Source organism: Pinus tabuliformis, chromosome 5_2 (genome assembly GCF_031772625.1).
Source record: "Pinus tabuliformis cultivar Carrire ecotype Pingquan chromosome 5_2, CPIR1, whole genome shotgun sequence".
Classification (NCBI taxonomy): Eukaryota; Viridiplantae; Streptophyta; class Pinopsida; order Pinales; family Pinaceae; genus Pinus; species Pinus tabuliformis.
The window spans coordinates 831,941,167-831,957,878 of NC_142306.1; the positions used below are offsets into that span (position 1 = coordinate 831,941,167).

Below are 16,712 nucleotides of genomic sequence, written 5' to 3' on the forward strand. Positions count from 1 at the left end.
ATTGTGAGAGATTGTGCATAACTTTATCTTGAAGAGTCCAAATCGGGTCAGACTTGTGGCATTGGAAAGAAGACTCAGAGGAATTCTACAAGACCGAGGATCACATGTTGGGGATCTGATATCACAAAGATATATCAGATTAAATATCATGCTCCTAGAAGGCAAGAAAAACTAGATCAAGTGTTGTCAAGGGGTGCAAAGGACCAGACTTTCTAGGGCAGCAAAGAGCAAGGTGCAGCAAAATGATGCAACAGACAAAAGCTACATGTAAGTATCTTCTGTATATGAATGTTCATCTCTTAATTTCATTACTTTCTTTGTATTCTAATTTTTTTTTCTTTATCACTGACATATGTTCTGCAGGATGAGGTAAGTTTTGTTATTATCATGTCACGGGTATTTCTTTGAAGAGTTTTTGTAGGTATTATATATTCATCAAGCGAAGACTCAATACATAATCTAATGTTCTGAAAGGGTAGCGTGACAAGAGTACAAATCAAGGTGCAGAACAACATCAAGAAGTTCACCACATGAAGTCTTCAATTGGGAAGCACTGCATACAATCATTGTAAAAGTATGATTGTACATAGTCATTGTAAAAGCATCATTGTAAACATTGTACAAGTGTCCATCTGCTAAGAGTTGAAGAGGCAGTGTCAGGAGGTCTAGGATCATCATTAGGTGGTTGTGTCATAGTTGGGGTTATGGTCTAGTGTCTTCTTCTTCTACATCATTCTATATCATTGTAAAGTGGACCATTTTCCCTGGTATGAGAGTCCATTCTTATTTTATTCTTCTATAGGGTGGCAGGGTGGTGCTAGGCTGGTGCATGAAGTCACCAATAGGTTCAAGCCTGTGAAAACTTCAGGGTGGTAGGGTGGTTCTAGGGTGAGTTGTAGCTCATTGGGTGTTGGGGCATCCATTCAGTTTACTACTGAAGAGTCTCGGGCATTGGAGCGTCCATCCAGTGAGATCTGGAGAAGAATTCTTTTCTAGAATTCTAGTGATCCGATCTTGGGAGGAGGCCCCCAAGATCTAAAAGATTGAAATGGATCTTGGGAGGAGAGACCCCCAAGCTCTAAAAGATTGAAATGGATCTTGGGAGGAGAGACCCCCAAGATCTGAAAACTTGCATTGCCAGAAGAAAAATAGGAGAATGCCCAATAAACAAAACCACAAATAAACTTTTTATGAAAACCCACTGATCTGGATTTAAACATGAATGCAAAAAAATACAGAGATAACCATAAAGATAGATATGTAGCGGAAAATATACTTCATTTCATTACTGTAAAATAATGAAATATTCTTACAAACAGAAATGGAACTAAACCAGCTAGGGCGATGGTAGCTTATTTCTGAGAAGAGATGTGGCGGCTACATGCCTCTGAACTGCAAAGGTTACATTGTGGCAGACAATCTGTCCTTTTACAAAATGTGACTTGTTACTTATAGTATTTTTCAGTTACAATACCACGGGTCAATTCCATGGGTGAATGAATACCATGGGTGGATTTTACAATACCACGGGCGGATGCCATTTACAATACCATGGGTAAATTCCATGGTTGGATGAATAATATGAGTGGATGAATACCATGAGTTGATACCATTTTCCATTCAGATCATTCCTCCCTTCTTAAGAAGCAATGGTCCCCATTGTGTAAAATTCCCTCCTGCAAAGCCTTTGTTGAATATGAAGAGCCACTAAAGATAAGAGTTTTATGTGGTTAACCCATAACCATGATGAATGAAGATCCGAGGATAGAGATACCCTATAATGCTTGTGACCAACTGTGATTCTGACAGTGTGCGGCCTAGCAAATGGACTTCAATAAAGTGTGGGTTTGTGGATGACCCATAACCATGATGAACGAAGATCCGAGGATAGAGATACCCTATAATGCTTGTGACCAACTGTGATACTGATAGTGTGCGGCCTAGCAGATGGACTTCGATGAAGTGTGGGTTTGTGGATGACCCATAACCGTGATGTTGGTTGCTGATGAAGTAGCAAGTGCCTACATAGCTCGGGGTGGGAGGGCACATCTCCAAATAACCCAAGATGAATGTTGCTATGTTGAAACTGATGAATGTGAAGCAGGTGCCTACTAAAGTGGGGTGGGAGGGAACGTCTCCAATGGGAACCCACTCCGAATGCTGCTCTAGAATTAAAATGGACATAACTCGGCCAATATAACTCAAAATATTTATTATAACCTGTTTTTAGAAGTAGAAGGATCATTTTCATCTTCCCATGAGTTGGAAATCCTTATCTGGACACTCTGAGATCTCAAATTCACGTTGCAACAGGTCCGCCGTCACAAAAATTCTGATAAAATAGATGATTTTAAATCAATGATATCTCCCACATCCGAACTCCGATTCGACCAATTTTTTTTTTGAAATTGGATGATTTTTCGAGAGGAATCCAGATCTGGTATTTTTTTTTGTAAATTTTGTACCAAATGTTTTAGATCTTATCTGCAAAGTCGCTGCCCAAAAAAAATTCCTGCAAAAAAGTGAGAAGAGAAAAATTCTTCCTGCTTGACCCAAGAAAAGTGCTCTGTGGAGGTTGTAGCACATGCCTAAAGTTTGTTGAATATTGTTGCAAAATTTGAAACTGAAATATGCATCAAACCCTCATTCCCATGGAATCATAACTTGCTCTGATACCACTGATCCGGATCTTGGTAGGAGGACCCCAAGATCTAAACTATTGAAATGGATCTTGGGAGGAGAGACCCCCAAGATCTAAAAGATTGAAATGGATCTTGGGAGGAGAGACCCCCAAGATCTGAAAACTTGCATTGCCAGAAGAAAAATAGGAGAATTCGCAATAAACAAAACCACAAAGAAACGTTTTATGAAAACCCACTGATCTGGATTTAAACATGAATGCAACAAAATACAGAGATAACCATAAAGATAGATATGTAGCAGAAATAATACTTCATTTCATTACTGTAAAATATTGAAATATGCTTACAAACAGAAATGGAACTAAACCAGCTAGGGTGATGGTAGCTTATTTCTGAGAAGAGATGTGGCGGCTACATGCCTTTGAACTGTAAAGGTTACATTGTGGCGGACAATCTGTCCTTTTACAAAATGTGACTTGTTACTTATAGTATTTTTCAGTTACAATACCACGGGTCAATTCCATGGGTGAATGAATACCATGGGTGGATTTTACAATACCACGGGCGGATGCCATTTACAATACCATGGGTAAATTCCATGGTTGGATGAATAATATGGGTGGATGAATACCATGAGTTGATGCCATTTTCCATTCAGATCATCTAGGAAGTTGTTGTTTTCATTTTAGTTGGGGCTGAAGATTAAATAATTTATTAGAAAATAGTTTAGTGGTTTTTGACCCAGAGGGGGTTTTCCACCTAAAATATTTGTGCCTCCTGGGTTCCTTTATTTACTGTTATTACTGCATAAACTTTAATAATAATTGAATATTAACTAATGCTTTGAAAATATTTAAAAGTGCTAATTGCTAAGGAATATTGATTCACCCCCCCTCTCAGTATTTTCCAACATCTAGATCTAGAATTTGAAATTTAATAGATCTAACATTTTTGTTTATGAAAATTTTATGGGATCTACAATTTACAAGCTTATGACCAAAAATATGATATGAGTAACAATATTCATAAAATGGATTCAGGTACCTAAAGGTGGACATCATTTGAGGAGGAGTGGTTATGTTGAACGTTTTCTATCTATCCTATTGATTCTTTAATTTTCCTTGAGTATAATTTGTGGAGTTAAGTAATCATTTCATTTTTGGTTCTTCCTTTTGTCAGTGCCTTCTTTTACCTTACTAGATCTTCATTTGAGTTTTTGGGAACCTTTTGCTTGAATCACCTTTCAATATCTCATGGGGCTCTCTATAACCCAGACCGACTTTGACTATTTGATATCTTTGGATGTTGAGGATGTCATCAAGTGTTTTATATCCCTTAGAAAATATGAGGTTCACATCAATTTTAACCTTTGTTTTCTCTATATCATTTATTAGAGAAACAACCTCTACTTCTTATTTTTCATAATGCTTCTCCCATTCTATTAGTTTATTTATAAGGATCTCCTCTTTTCTCCTTTCCTCTTCAAGTTAGGTATTCATAGAGATCATGGATTCTTCATTTCAATGTAGATCTCTCTCTTCATGTTTCTTAGATAACTTATATTTCAAAAATGTATTCTCATCCTCTAATATTTCATGGGTCCTTTTATTATCCTCTGGCTTCTTTAGGAGGATTTATTTAGTTCTATATTCTTCTTCTAATTAAGTCTTTTGAATATTAATGGACTCTTCATTTAAAAAAAGATTTCGTTCTTCTTCATTCAACAAGTTTTCCTTCAATTTTTTTTTCTTCCTTCTAGTCTTCCGTAGTGCATCTAGAGCATTAATAAGTTCATCTTCAAGATCAAATACCCATTAAAATTTTTTTATCTTTCGAATTGTATTTAGTTTTTATGGCCATGAGTAGTAATTCATCACGCTCTTCACTACATGTTTGTCCATGTCTTTATTCTGATGCACAATTTTATTCTTTTTAGTAGAAGCTCATATTTCCTAGATATTTTCCCATCTTATATTTATGAGATCTACCTCTACTCTTATGATATATTTATTTTTCTTGATTTTTAGCTTTAGACTAAGAACATGAGAACTGAAGTGACCAATTCTATCAATTTAACAGTTTAGAGGAAACTTACCTTTGTATTTTCCATATCCCCCCTTTATATTCCCTACAAGTTAAGATCTCTCTAGATTTGAATAATTACTAGAGAAATATTTATGTTCTTCAGTTTTATTCCACACTTTAAAGGATCCTCCCTTGGTTTTGACCTCTCTTTCCCAATCCTTATTTCATATGATATGATAATTTGTGTAGTTCTTCCATTATTCGTGAGTCTATGTAATTCATCTCCTCTATGGTAGAAATATTGACATTGAATCTCATGGGAAGGGATATGAATACTTTCTAAACAAAAAATATTGCATCAAACATTTTATTTAGTCCCCTAATCATGTTAACTACTTCATCGACTTTGAAAAAGAATTCCGCAATATTTTCATCCTCATTCATCTTTAGACTTTCAAACCTCATTCTTTGTGTTTGAAGTTTAGATTTCTCTACCTTAGAATCTCCTTCGTAACTTCTCCCGATCTTAACCCAAAGCTCCTTGGAAGGTTTTCAATGCATTATCTTGAAAAGTTTAAATTAATAAAAGATCAAACAAGATTGCATTCCTTGCCTTTGTATTGTTTTACGAGGACCTTTTTTCATTTCACTAGTAGAAAATGATGAAATTAGTGACTAGGTAACTAAAAACGTTAGTCACCAAAACTTTTCCAAGTGAAATACTACCAAAAATGAGTAATCTTAAGTGACCTAACTAAAAACAACTAACATAAACAACTAATTTGGTCTTGAATTGAAATATACGACTAGATAATATGTAATGCAACTAAAAATGACTAACATGAATGAATAATTTAGTTTAGGAACAAAAATACGACTATTCAAGAAGTGCTACAAGAATACAAATTAGTCATTTGTGTTAGTTATTTTAATTGTTTCACTTCAAGAATTTGAAATTACAAGTGATAAGGGATTCAAAGGCTGGAATTTTTTCCTCGTGGGATTTGTCCCACTTCAGGACTAAGTCATCCACACTAAAGCTAGTCTTCCCTGTAGAATTTCTATCAAACCATCTCTTGATACGGTTTTGATGGAGTGAAAATTTCTCTTTTGCTTTCAGACTTTCTTCCTGTAACTTGTGTAAAGTGTTGATCCTAGGCTGAACTAAGAAACGCAACTTGCCATGGGATTCTTGTGACAACTAGAGAGTAGGAAAGTAGATATTCGGTGGAGGATGGCTTCCTTTCCATACACCAGGAAGTAAGGGGAAGTATTTAGGGAAGGTTTACGTGTGACTCAGTCAACCCATAAATAATTCACCAAAGTGGAGTGTCAGTTTCGTTGCTCAGATAAAATGGTATTTTTGATGATACAAATGAGGTTCTTATTTGTGTATTCATCAAGACCATTTCATTTTGGATAATAGTTAGAAGAATTCTTCAATAAAATGTCATTTTCAAGTGTAAAATCATAAAGAGTTAATAAATAAAAGTAATTTGCATTGTAAAAGACAAGTGACGTAGGAACCCCAAACCTGGAAATGATATTCTCCTACAAAAATTTAATGACCTCCTGATCATTCACTTGTTTAAGTGGAACTTCCTCTGTCCACCACGTAAAATAATTTGTAGTAGTCAAAATATAGTGGTGCTACTTTAATGAATGAGGGAAAATTTCCGCTATGATATCCAAGCCCCACTATTGGAATGGTTCCTCCACTGCAACATGCTGCAACAAGGTTGTTGACTTCTAATTTCTGTCGGTGCACCTCTGATAGACCAAACACTTGTGTGTGTAGGGATGAGCATCTTTGAATAATGTAGGATAGTAGAAATTGTCCTACATGACCTTGTGTGTTGTAGTGTTACCTGCAAAGTGTCCCACGACTGGTCCGTCGGAGAGATCACGTAAAACATTATCTAAATATTGTGCCTCCAAACACCTGAGAAATATCCCATTATGGTACTTTCGGTATAGCACCCCATGCAGCAACTGGTATGGTAATGCTTTGAGTTTGAGTGCCATCTTCTGCCGTGTAGAAAAAGGAGAGGGCACAGTGACGTGCTCAAGGTACCAACACACATCTGTGTACCAATAGTTTTTGTCTAAAGTGGGAGAGGCTCACTCAACATTGTACATTTCTATTTCTTGCTCCCAGCCCATGAGATCTTCTTCTTCCTCTTGTACATTGACCTCTTCTACTGCTAACTTACAAAGACCATGACCCTTGATGGTGTGAACCTGTTTGATGTCAAGATCATATTCATGTAATCCAGTCATCCAGTTTTCCCTTCTCTCACCCAACCCTTGCTGAACAAGCAATGATCTGATTGTTGGGTGTGGAACATTAAAGATAATACAATGGTTTTTCAACAAATAGGGTTTGAAATGCTTCACCACCTTGTATACTGCATAATCTTGTTTGTCCACGGTAGGATAGTTGAGCTCTGGTCCTTTACAACTATCAGTTTTGATGACTTGTATTCCATCAAGGAAGTAGCTTTTGTCGATGAATGGCTACAAAATAGGAACCCTATGAGGCAATCGTTCATGTCGTTGACGCAGTTTCCACACGACACAAACATTTGATAGTCTATCTTAATCAAACACACTATGATGGTTTTCATAGATTCCCAACCTATAACAATGAGTTTCATTTTATTGCAAAACCCAGTGAGAAATGAAAGATTATATTCAAGCCTACTGTGGCATGTTTCACTCACATAATTATCTGAGTGTTGAGAATCATACTTTCGTCACACTTTGTTTGATCCTCTCCTTAAATTATCACCTCAAAGAAATGTTTCAATTATATTTGTAAGGTGTTAGATTGATATCCTTCTACCAATTACCAAAGGCATATTTACACTAATAGGTGTTTTCTCTCTCAGGTTGGGGTGAGCCAACACTGTTTACCCAACCAACCAGAGACATTCATTTTCATCCTTCTGGCCAACTAAAAACTAACAGGTGTACCAACTAAAAACTAACGTGTGGAATTGAAAATCTGCGTCCCATTCTCCCCGCGATTTGTCGTGTGATCGAGTTCTATAGAGCGTAGAACATCCCAGTCACGTGTGTTGTTTCCAGGTGGACAGTAAAGCAACGGAAGGTTTTTCTTTGTGCAAAGAATGCTGAAATAAATTGCCCTAGTAGATTCAATCGTTCACGGATTTATTCGCATATAATACCCTTACCCATGATCTGCCAGGGCATGACATTGTTGTTTTCAATATGTGTAAAAGTTTAGTTACCCGACCTCCAGAAAAAACCTCCTCAAGTTCTCCTACTTCGCTAATCGTTTGTTGGTCCTTCGAAGCAACTATTTTGAAGCTCTCCTGCTTAGCAGGTCCTTCAAAGCAAGAATACTAGGGCACAAGAAAGGTCACATTATGGTGACCTACTTCCTCCTCCAGGCTCAACAACATCGACACCTTCTCTATTAGCTCCACTAAATATGGTCATACAAATTTTAACATAGAAATATGGTCTTATAGTCATGATTAAAGTCATTTTCAAGTTGGAAACGCAAAACAAATTCATCACATTGATCTGACGATATCGAGAAAGCATGCAAAACTCAGCAGTGGAAGAACAATGTCAAGCAAGGGTTTTGCAACAGACAAATACACGACTCGTTTGCTCCTGAAGAAGGCTAATCTCAATGATCCAAATGCCATCAAGATTCTCCTTGATGAAACGAATTTCGATGTACTATTTAGTCGAGGGTATGTGCAGAATGTGGTGCTAAGTAATGTCAAAATGGCGATAGGTGTCATCATCATTGGCATTGCCCTGGTGGATCATTTTTATCCGAAGAAGTTCCCATAAAATATTTTTTTTCTTATTCGTTGCATTATATTTCAAGTTATCCTCAATGGATTGTTGCAGTAACTTTATAATTTATACAAAGGAGAACACTATTCTCTTCACAGATCCTCCCTAGATCATTTAGCAGCACATGTTTGGCAGTTTCTTCAAAGCTTACCTATTTTTCCGACTTGTACACATTATGTATATCTAGTACTGACCCCAAATCTATTGTGGCCAATTCACCTGTTGAGTTTGCCAAGAATGTTACTAAGTGGTTTACTAAATATGGAGCTTTGGTTGAGACTCTTTTCTGGAATGATGTGGATAAGCTAATGGATGATTATGGGAATGAGTCTCGAAAGGCAAAGTAATCCCAAACGAAAATTTGTTGGTTATTGGTATTAGAAATTTATTGAATTCAACATTGCGTGTTACTGCAGGGTTGCGATGGATCAGTTCTGTTAAAATCTATGAAAATAATGTGGCGGAAAAATACACAATACCCAATCTCTCCCTTCGTGGATTTGATGTTATAGACGATACGAAATCTGAATTAGTGAAAATATGTCCCAGAGTCCTGGTGTCTTGTGTTGACATTCTCTCAATTGCTACTGGAGATGGAAATGGGAAATTTCTTAAAATGGGAAATTGTGTAATTATTAGAGGATGGGAAGGAACCTAAGGAAATTCCATAAAAGATAAAAGAAAAATAAGGCCTCAACAACGAAATTTGCACATTGACATTAATGAATGGGTAAATATAAGGTGGGGCTAGATGATGTCCATCATTTATATGTTGCAGAACGTCAAAAGAAATGGATAATAGATGAAGCACATGCATGGTCGACAAGACGACACTATATAGTGAATAAAATGGCCGAGGATATTCTCTTCAAAATGGTGTTTGGTGTCCAAAATTACACTGACTATCAAAATTATGTAGTTAAATGCCATGGTTTCTAGTGAATGGGTTGAACGTTATGGGAAGTTGAAAAGCCCTAAAATTTGATAAAACTTTTTGAAATATTGGAAATAAATTTTGTCTAACCATTCCCAAAATGAGAAAAAGGGAGAAAAGAAAAATACATAATCCTTATTATCGAATAGTTACTCAGTAAATGAGAAAAAGCTAAAATAGCAAAGTTGTAACCAAACAAAAAGTTCTAAGAAATTTATTTATGAAATCATAGTCACAAGATTTGGTTGTCTTTTGACTGTTATCAGTGATGAAGGAACACATTTTGTTATTGAAAGGATCAAAGTATTGTGGAGAAAGTATTTGGTTGATCATAGTTTTATTTTTTTTAACTTGATTATCCACAAACTAATGAAGTGGTTGAGTCATTCAACAAAGCATTGCATAAACAATTAGTGAAGATATGTGTAATCGACTGAGATAACTAGGATGATAAATGAAAGCAATAGTACATTTGAAAAGAATAGCATACAAAAGAAAAATTGGCTATACTCCTTTCAAGCTAGTGTATGGCCAGGAAATAATAGTCTCCTTTCACTTTTATACTATTGTTGTGTAGGTATATTTTGTCCATATATACAATATTGGCATAGACAAGAAACAACGAGTTCACTAGATAAACCAATTGAATGAAGAAGCACATTTGATCATCAGGAAATCAACTTATCATAGGAAAAGGAATGACACAATTAGCATATTAAAAAGAAAGATATAAAACAAGGTCATTTGGTGCTTCTATATGACAACAAAATAAAAGGAAACCCTTGAAAGTTGGAAATTATATTGGTTAGGACCATTTTTCATTGAAGAAATTAGACAAACCGGTGTTATTTTGATGAAATATAGAAAACAAAAAAGATAATATCATCTTGGTTGTGTGAGCAAGCAAGGGGAATTTTATGTGCACAAACTGCATGGATGAGTCATGAAGAGGATTTGGCACACTTTGTTAGTTAAGTGGGTGTGATGGTTAGTATATAAGCATTTAGAAGGGAACATGGTACACATGAATGAGTCAAAATTTATGGGTGGCATGGAGAATGAATGCAACAAGCCCATCATATCATAGTTGTGTGCAACTCATAGGTTGCATGGCATTGATGCATTTCTGAAGGGTTTGGATTGATTTTGTGGGCCAAAGTGCATGGAAAAGGAACGAACACAACATATCATGGGTACACTAGAAAGGTAAGAGCATAGAATGGAAAGTTGGCTTAATAGATATAGCAAGAGATTGAGCAAGTGCACACATTTGCAAGATGTTGGATAGGGAATCCGACACAAAATTTTGGGTTTCCTCATTAAGAGGCATGATGAAATGGGTTGATCTTAGTTTGAAGGAAGTGGCATTATCAATAATCAAAAAGAGGGATCTCACCTATAAATATGCCACATTATGAGTTGGAGAAGGGGAGAAAATCACAAGCAACAAACAAGAGAAAGTCACAAGGAGTAAGTGAACAAGAGCAAAGGAAAGACATAACATGATAGATTAGTGCATTCCACATTCCCCACTCCTCCTATCGTCATTCCTTCGCACCTCATGGTGCAATTGCTAGTTTATATCCTAGTTAGATTTATATTTTCCCTCATTTTTCTCATTTCCTTTTGCTATATGTATGTGTGAAGATGTGAATACGTTTGTTATATTTTATAGGAGGATCACAACAGTGTAGGTGAGTAAGGAGGCCTAACCTTTTGATTTATTTTCATATTATTTGATCTCTTTTGTCATATTCTAATAACATTGCTCATCATTGATGTCACATAATCATGGTATCATGTGCTCCTAGGAGGTCAAACATTCTTCATTCTATTACATTAACTCGAACACTAAACACAATAAACAATATTCTTCAAATGCATGAACATTAAACAATATTGGCAATATACTCTATCCAAGGGCCACTTTGATTTTCTTGATAAATATTAAAATTACTTTTAATTTGAAAAGATAAACTAAACTGAATTTTAATTAATTAAATGTCTTCCATTTTATAATATAAAAAATGGATTAATTATTGAAAATGTAAATATTCTATAAAAAAAACAAAAAAAAACAAAATTAAATTCCTGCCAAACAACTTTCAACTAAACCCAACCCAAAACAAATAAAAAATAAATATTTTTGATTTTATAATATAAAATTTTATTAATTATTGAAAATCTAAATATTCTAAGAAAAAAAATGAAAATTGGATTAATTATTAAAAATCCAAATATTCTAAAAAAAATGAAAATTAAATACTTGCCAAACAACTTTTAACTAAACCCAACCCAAAACAATTAAAAATTAAATGTTTTTAATTTTATAATATAAAAAATAAATTAATTATTGAAAATCTAAGTATTGTGAAACAAAAAATACGAAAATTAAATTCCGCCCAACAAAGTTTAACTAAACCCAACCCAAAACAAATAAAAAAATAATGGTTTCCTAAAAAGTTAACAAAATTTTGGTACACTTAACATAGATTTAAACCTCCAAGAGGGGTTTATAAAAAACCATTTTTATGTTTAACTCTTTTGGGACAGGTTGGAAGAGGACCAACTTTGTCTTAGGCACTACAATGGACACAATATGCTAGGTATCACCAAGAATTTGAAGGTCACCTTAAAAATCTTGAGACATGTGTTTGAGAATGAGTTTCTGGTTTTGGGTTTACTCCAAAGTCCGAAGTCAAAGAAAATATTGTGTGGAAAAAAAAACAAAGAGGAGGAATACCGCGACGTCGAAAGAGGAGCAGAGTTGTTCACTTTGCACAACATTACTCGGAAACCACATGTTACTAATATAGTTGTAATAGGAAAAGAAGAAATATAATAACAGACTGAGATATATTAAGAAGCGAGGCTATTTAGACCAAGCTTGGACACAAATATTAAGCATATAGAAATTTCAACAATGCCCTAGACAAGGAGTTTTCTTGGAAGAGGTAAAGCAGACTGCAAAAGAAGATTCCATATTTTTATCCGATGCCAAAAACGATAATGAATTTATGGCCTAGCACTCCCACAAAAAATATTCTGAGACATGTATTTCGCTCTTTACATCCACTGCTTCTCTTAACCATAGAAAGGTTAGGGACATTACAACAAATTGGAGCTTAATTTATGAGCATAACTAATTTTTTGAGTTAGTATGAGAGCTGCTACACCAATGCCTCTAGTCATATAGATCATCTCCACACAAATGTTGTTTCAAGTGAGCTTGTTCTTCTACACCAATTTTCAAAGAAATGGGAAATATTTTGGCCAGGCTCAATTATTTGATTGCATAATGAAATGTATAAATAATTTTGGAATAAAGACATGTCTCTTTGTGAAATGTGAGGCCTAAATCCTTCCCAATGATAACAACCTAGCCTAGTAACAATATCTTCCCTATTGAAAGCCTAGAAAATCTAGGCCTCGTCCTTCCCTCCCTTTAGGGCTCGCTTTCTCTCCTTAACTTCTTGTGTGCATCCTTTCCTTTTTTCATGGTTTCGAGCGACTTTCACGCCTTGCCCAATGCATGTTACAAAATTATATATTACAAAGCAATGGAAAACATAAATATTGCAGAAATATAAACACAGAAAATGCATAAAACAAGAGAGACACAGATATATGTGGTTCACCCAGTTTGGGCTACGTCCACCCCGAACAGCCAGTCCTGCCTTTTTATTATCCAGCAAAATGAAGAGTCACAACCTACAATAGATCCGTTGTAATATCCTCTGTTTTCTCTCACAATCTCGCCTATCTATTTCTCGCTCTGAGAATACATGTCAATACCACAGCCTCAATACAATACCCTCATACAAAGAGAGGGGTTTCCTTCTAGGGCAAAAAACCCTAAACTAAACATAAATTCTACCATTAGATCATCTGCCTAATTGTTACAGGGAAAAGTGTCTATATAGAACTGCTCTATCCCACTAAGGTGTGACAGCTGCCTTAGAAACAAACAGAGAAAAGCTACTTATGTTTTTCCTTTATGAATTATAGATAGAGAGGAATAGAAAGACCAACCTCAGTCTTGCGCTAATCCTTCAAGTCGATTCCTCTCTTCTTTGATAGTCCTCAGCTACCTGCTCCCTTGCACGCCCAGCTTCACAAAGTACCTATAAGATCACATAAGCACATCACTATGCAAAGACATGGATCTATATTCATAAACGATCTAGGATTAGATGTAAATTGACCATACAAATGTAACAAGCATCAATGATACAAAAGCATGGAGGAAAACTCAAATAGATTTTATTGATAACAAGAAAAGATCCAGGAGGAGTTACAACCAGTGGTTCCTGACCCAGCATCAACCTCTCAGCAAAGAAGCCCCTCTTCACCTCAAACAAAGCATAGATCACCCAACAATCTGATATTTGTCTCAACAAACCAACAACAATTCCCTACAATATGCAAAATTCCAGCCTCCAACCCCCAGATCTCTGGGATGAGAGATCTATATATAGATATTTTCAGAGGTGTGAGTCAGCTCTGGGTTTTTGATTAGTGTCTTCTCTCTGATAGTTCTTGATGCCACTTGGAGATCTCATTGATCTCTTACTCATCCTTGGGCGTTTCTCAGAGGCAAGTGTCCCAGGAGAAGTTTCTGGAAGATTCCATGATCATCCACCTCGCAAACTGTCTCCGCCACTTGTCTTTTCTCGTCCATCGCACCCCATAGAAGGGCTTTTTGAAATGCAACGCACTTCCCGTGTGTACAACGTGAAATGCAACGCACTTAGCGAGTGGAGCAGTTGCAATGATCCTGTTTTGACCAATTATGAGCAGTTTTTCATGGAGAACTTCTGGGAGAAGCTGTAATCAGTTGACCTTGTTCCTTTAGGGGCTAGAACAACACTTTTAGGGACTTAGGAGCCCTTGGTTTATGGACATTTCATGCTTGGGGTTGTAGGGCCCAAAAATGTCTATAACAGTTGCCCCCTAAAGTATGAGGCCGTTAACCTTTTGGTGTTGGGTGAAATGCTTTATTATGAGGATCCGAAGTTCTTTCAATGCTGGGAGGAGACCTGTAATAAGATACAATACAATACATTATCTTCATATTATTTTCATGATCTAGCTGAGGCGGGCATTCCCATGCTCAGCTTTATAAATTCATTTTCATGTACATAGGACAGACAATCGTCTGAGTGTAGACTGATGATTCCGATAGAGCCATCATCCCTTTGAGTGGATGATTATCTGTGCAACAATGATGTACATTTAATGTCTTTATTTCCCTGAATATATATCGCAGCCTGGATAGATGAAACTAGATCTGGGGTCTTCAATCTCGTCCGATCTTCACTCGAAGTACAAGTCGATCCATGTGAGAAATGTTCTGAAGTCGAACATGGAAAGACATCGCTTGATTACCAGTCAATGATGTAAACTATTAACAAGCGCGAGAGGAATCACCAATAATGATAATGACCCTCAAGGTACTACAGTACAATTCACATGTTGTGAATAAAGGACTTGGCGTCGAACACCACGCAAAATCTTTCGGTCGAAGGCCATTGATGTAAACCTGTCGCCGGAAGTGAGAAACTTGCCATTGAGGCATGCAAGCTTCAAAGTACTGAATGGGGTGTTCCTAGACCAACTTCTTGGATAATGAGCTGATGTCGACAAGAAGTGATCCGTCATAGGAGGGCCTTAATGAATCCCACATCAATGACATGGAACGGAGCAAATGATTTTAATGGAGGTGAAAACGATCTGATGATATAAGGTTCAGGGTGGAGATCATGAATGAATGGAGTATAATGTATGGTAGTGGGTGAGAGACAGGTGAATTCTCTGAATGACTTCTCTTGAACATATCGGCGACACTGATGTGATGGATTGGTAGCATTAACCCCAAATGTGGATGGTATGGTGTGACCATGGTGATATGACCGGTGAATGAAACAACCCAACCCGACTCGGACACGGAGTGGAAGTGTCATGTTCAAGAGCGACTTGCTACCAACAAAGTTTCTTTGAGTTTTCTTCCCATTTTTCCCCAGTCATTGCTGACTAGTACCTCTTTATTTTTGTCAAGCTTGAGGAGGATAACATATGCTTTTTCTATAGTTTGCCCTTCGGGCAAACCCATCGCTATGTTTTAACGAGCCTAGCAATAGTGAAACTTGTTCTCGTCTATAGACAAGTTTGTCACTATTAATTTTTAACGAGTTTAACGACAAAGATAACTCGGTCCTTTTCAATTTTAGAGAGTCTGAAAAGGAACGTAAATGAAACTCCAAAATTCCTTTTTCGTCATCTAATCCCTTAAGTCCAAAAAAGTATAAAATAATACAGAAGGGATGAATTTTCGATACTTTTAACGAGCCGAACAAAACAAGCGCTCGATCTTTTTGTGTAATAATCCCTCAGGTCCAAAAAGATTAAAATCTAGAGGAGGGATAGCACTTCCTATCCCTTTAACGAGCTGGAGAGGCCAAGGACTCAGCAATCTTTTCATATTTTACGAGTCAGTTGAAAAGATCTTAAAGGAGACTCGTCTTTTGAGGAACGAGTGATAAAACGGGTAGCAACTGATTCCAGGTAAGGTTTGGAATTTTCCAATCACGGCAGTGTCACAAGGATGGCTAGTGAAATCACTCTTCGCAGCTGTTCGTAAAAATGGGTAAACAATCAAGTGGAGGTGAATGATCGGCCAATGAAAAAGTGGAGGTGATGGTGCAAACACGACCAAGGCTTTAATGGCTGAAGTACTACATTCACGATGGTTATTTATCGGGGGAATAGTTCATTTTTTAACGAGCTTAAATGCGGGTGGAAACATTTGCTCATGGCTTATGTTTATTTTTTAACGAGCTTGAACTATGTGCTAAAACTGCTCAATGCGGGTTTATTTTTTAACGAGCTTGAACCCTGTAGTAACACTGCTCAATGATAAGTTTGCATGCCCCCAGCATAATAATGCAAATCGATGCGCATGCCCCCCAAGCTTCATTGCATTCAACACGGTGGTTGGAATGAAGGTTTACCTTCGAGATATTTGAAAGACTCGATTTGGAAAGGGAGTTGTTTCAATTTTTAATGAGGTTGACACTGTAAAAGAACTATCCTCATGACTCCTTGTTTCATTTTTTAACGAGGTCGACACGAGATAAGAACTATCCTCGGAATCCATCGTATTTACAGTATTTGATAGAAAATCAAAAACTGACAGATGATTAAGGTTGCTGGAATAATCTTCGTGGTAATTTGGAAGATGGGAGCGATGGTGGTAATATTCCCATGGTGCCTCT

At 36.5% G+C, this 16,712-nt stretch overlaps 1 pseudogene; it reads left to right on the top strand.

Annotated features, from left to right (window-relative positions):
- The first annotated feature begins 8,264 nt into the window (after positions 1-8,264).
- LOC149161901 (signal peptidase complex subunit 2 pseudogene) lies at positions 8,265-8,851 on the top strand (annotated as a pseudogene).
- Positions 8,852-16,712: the final 7,861 nt, after the last annotated feature.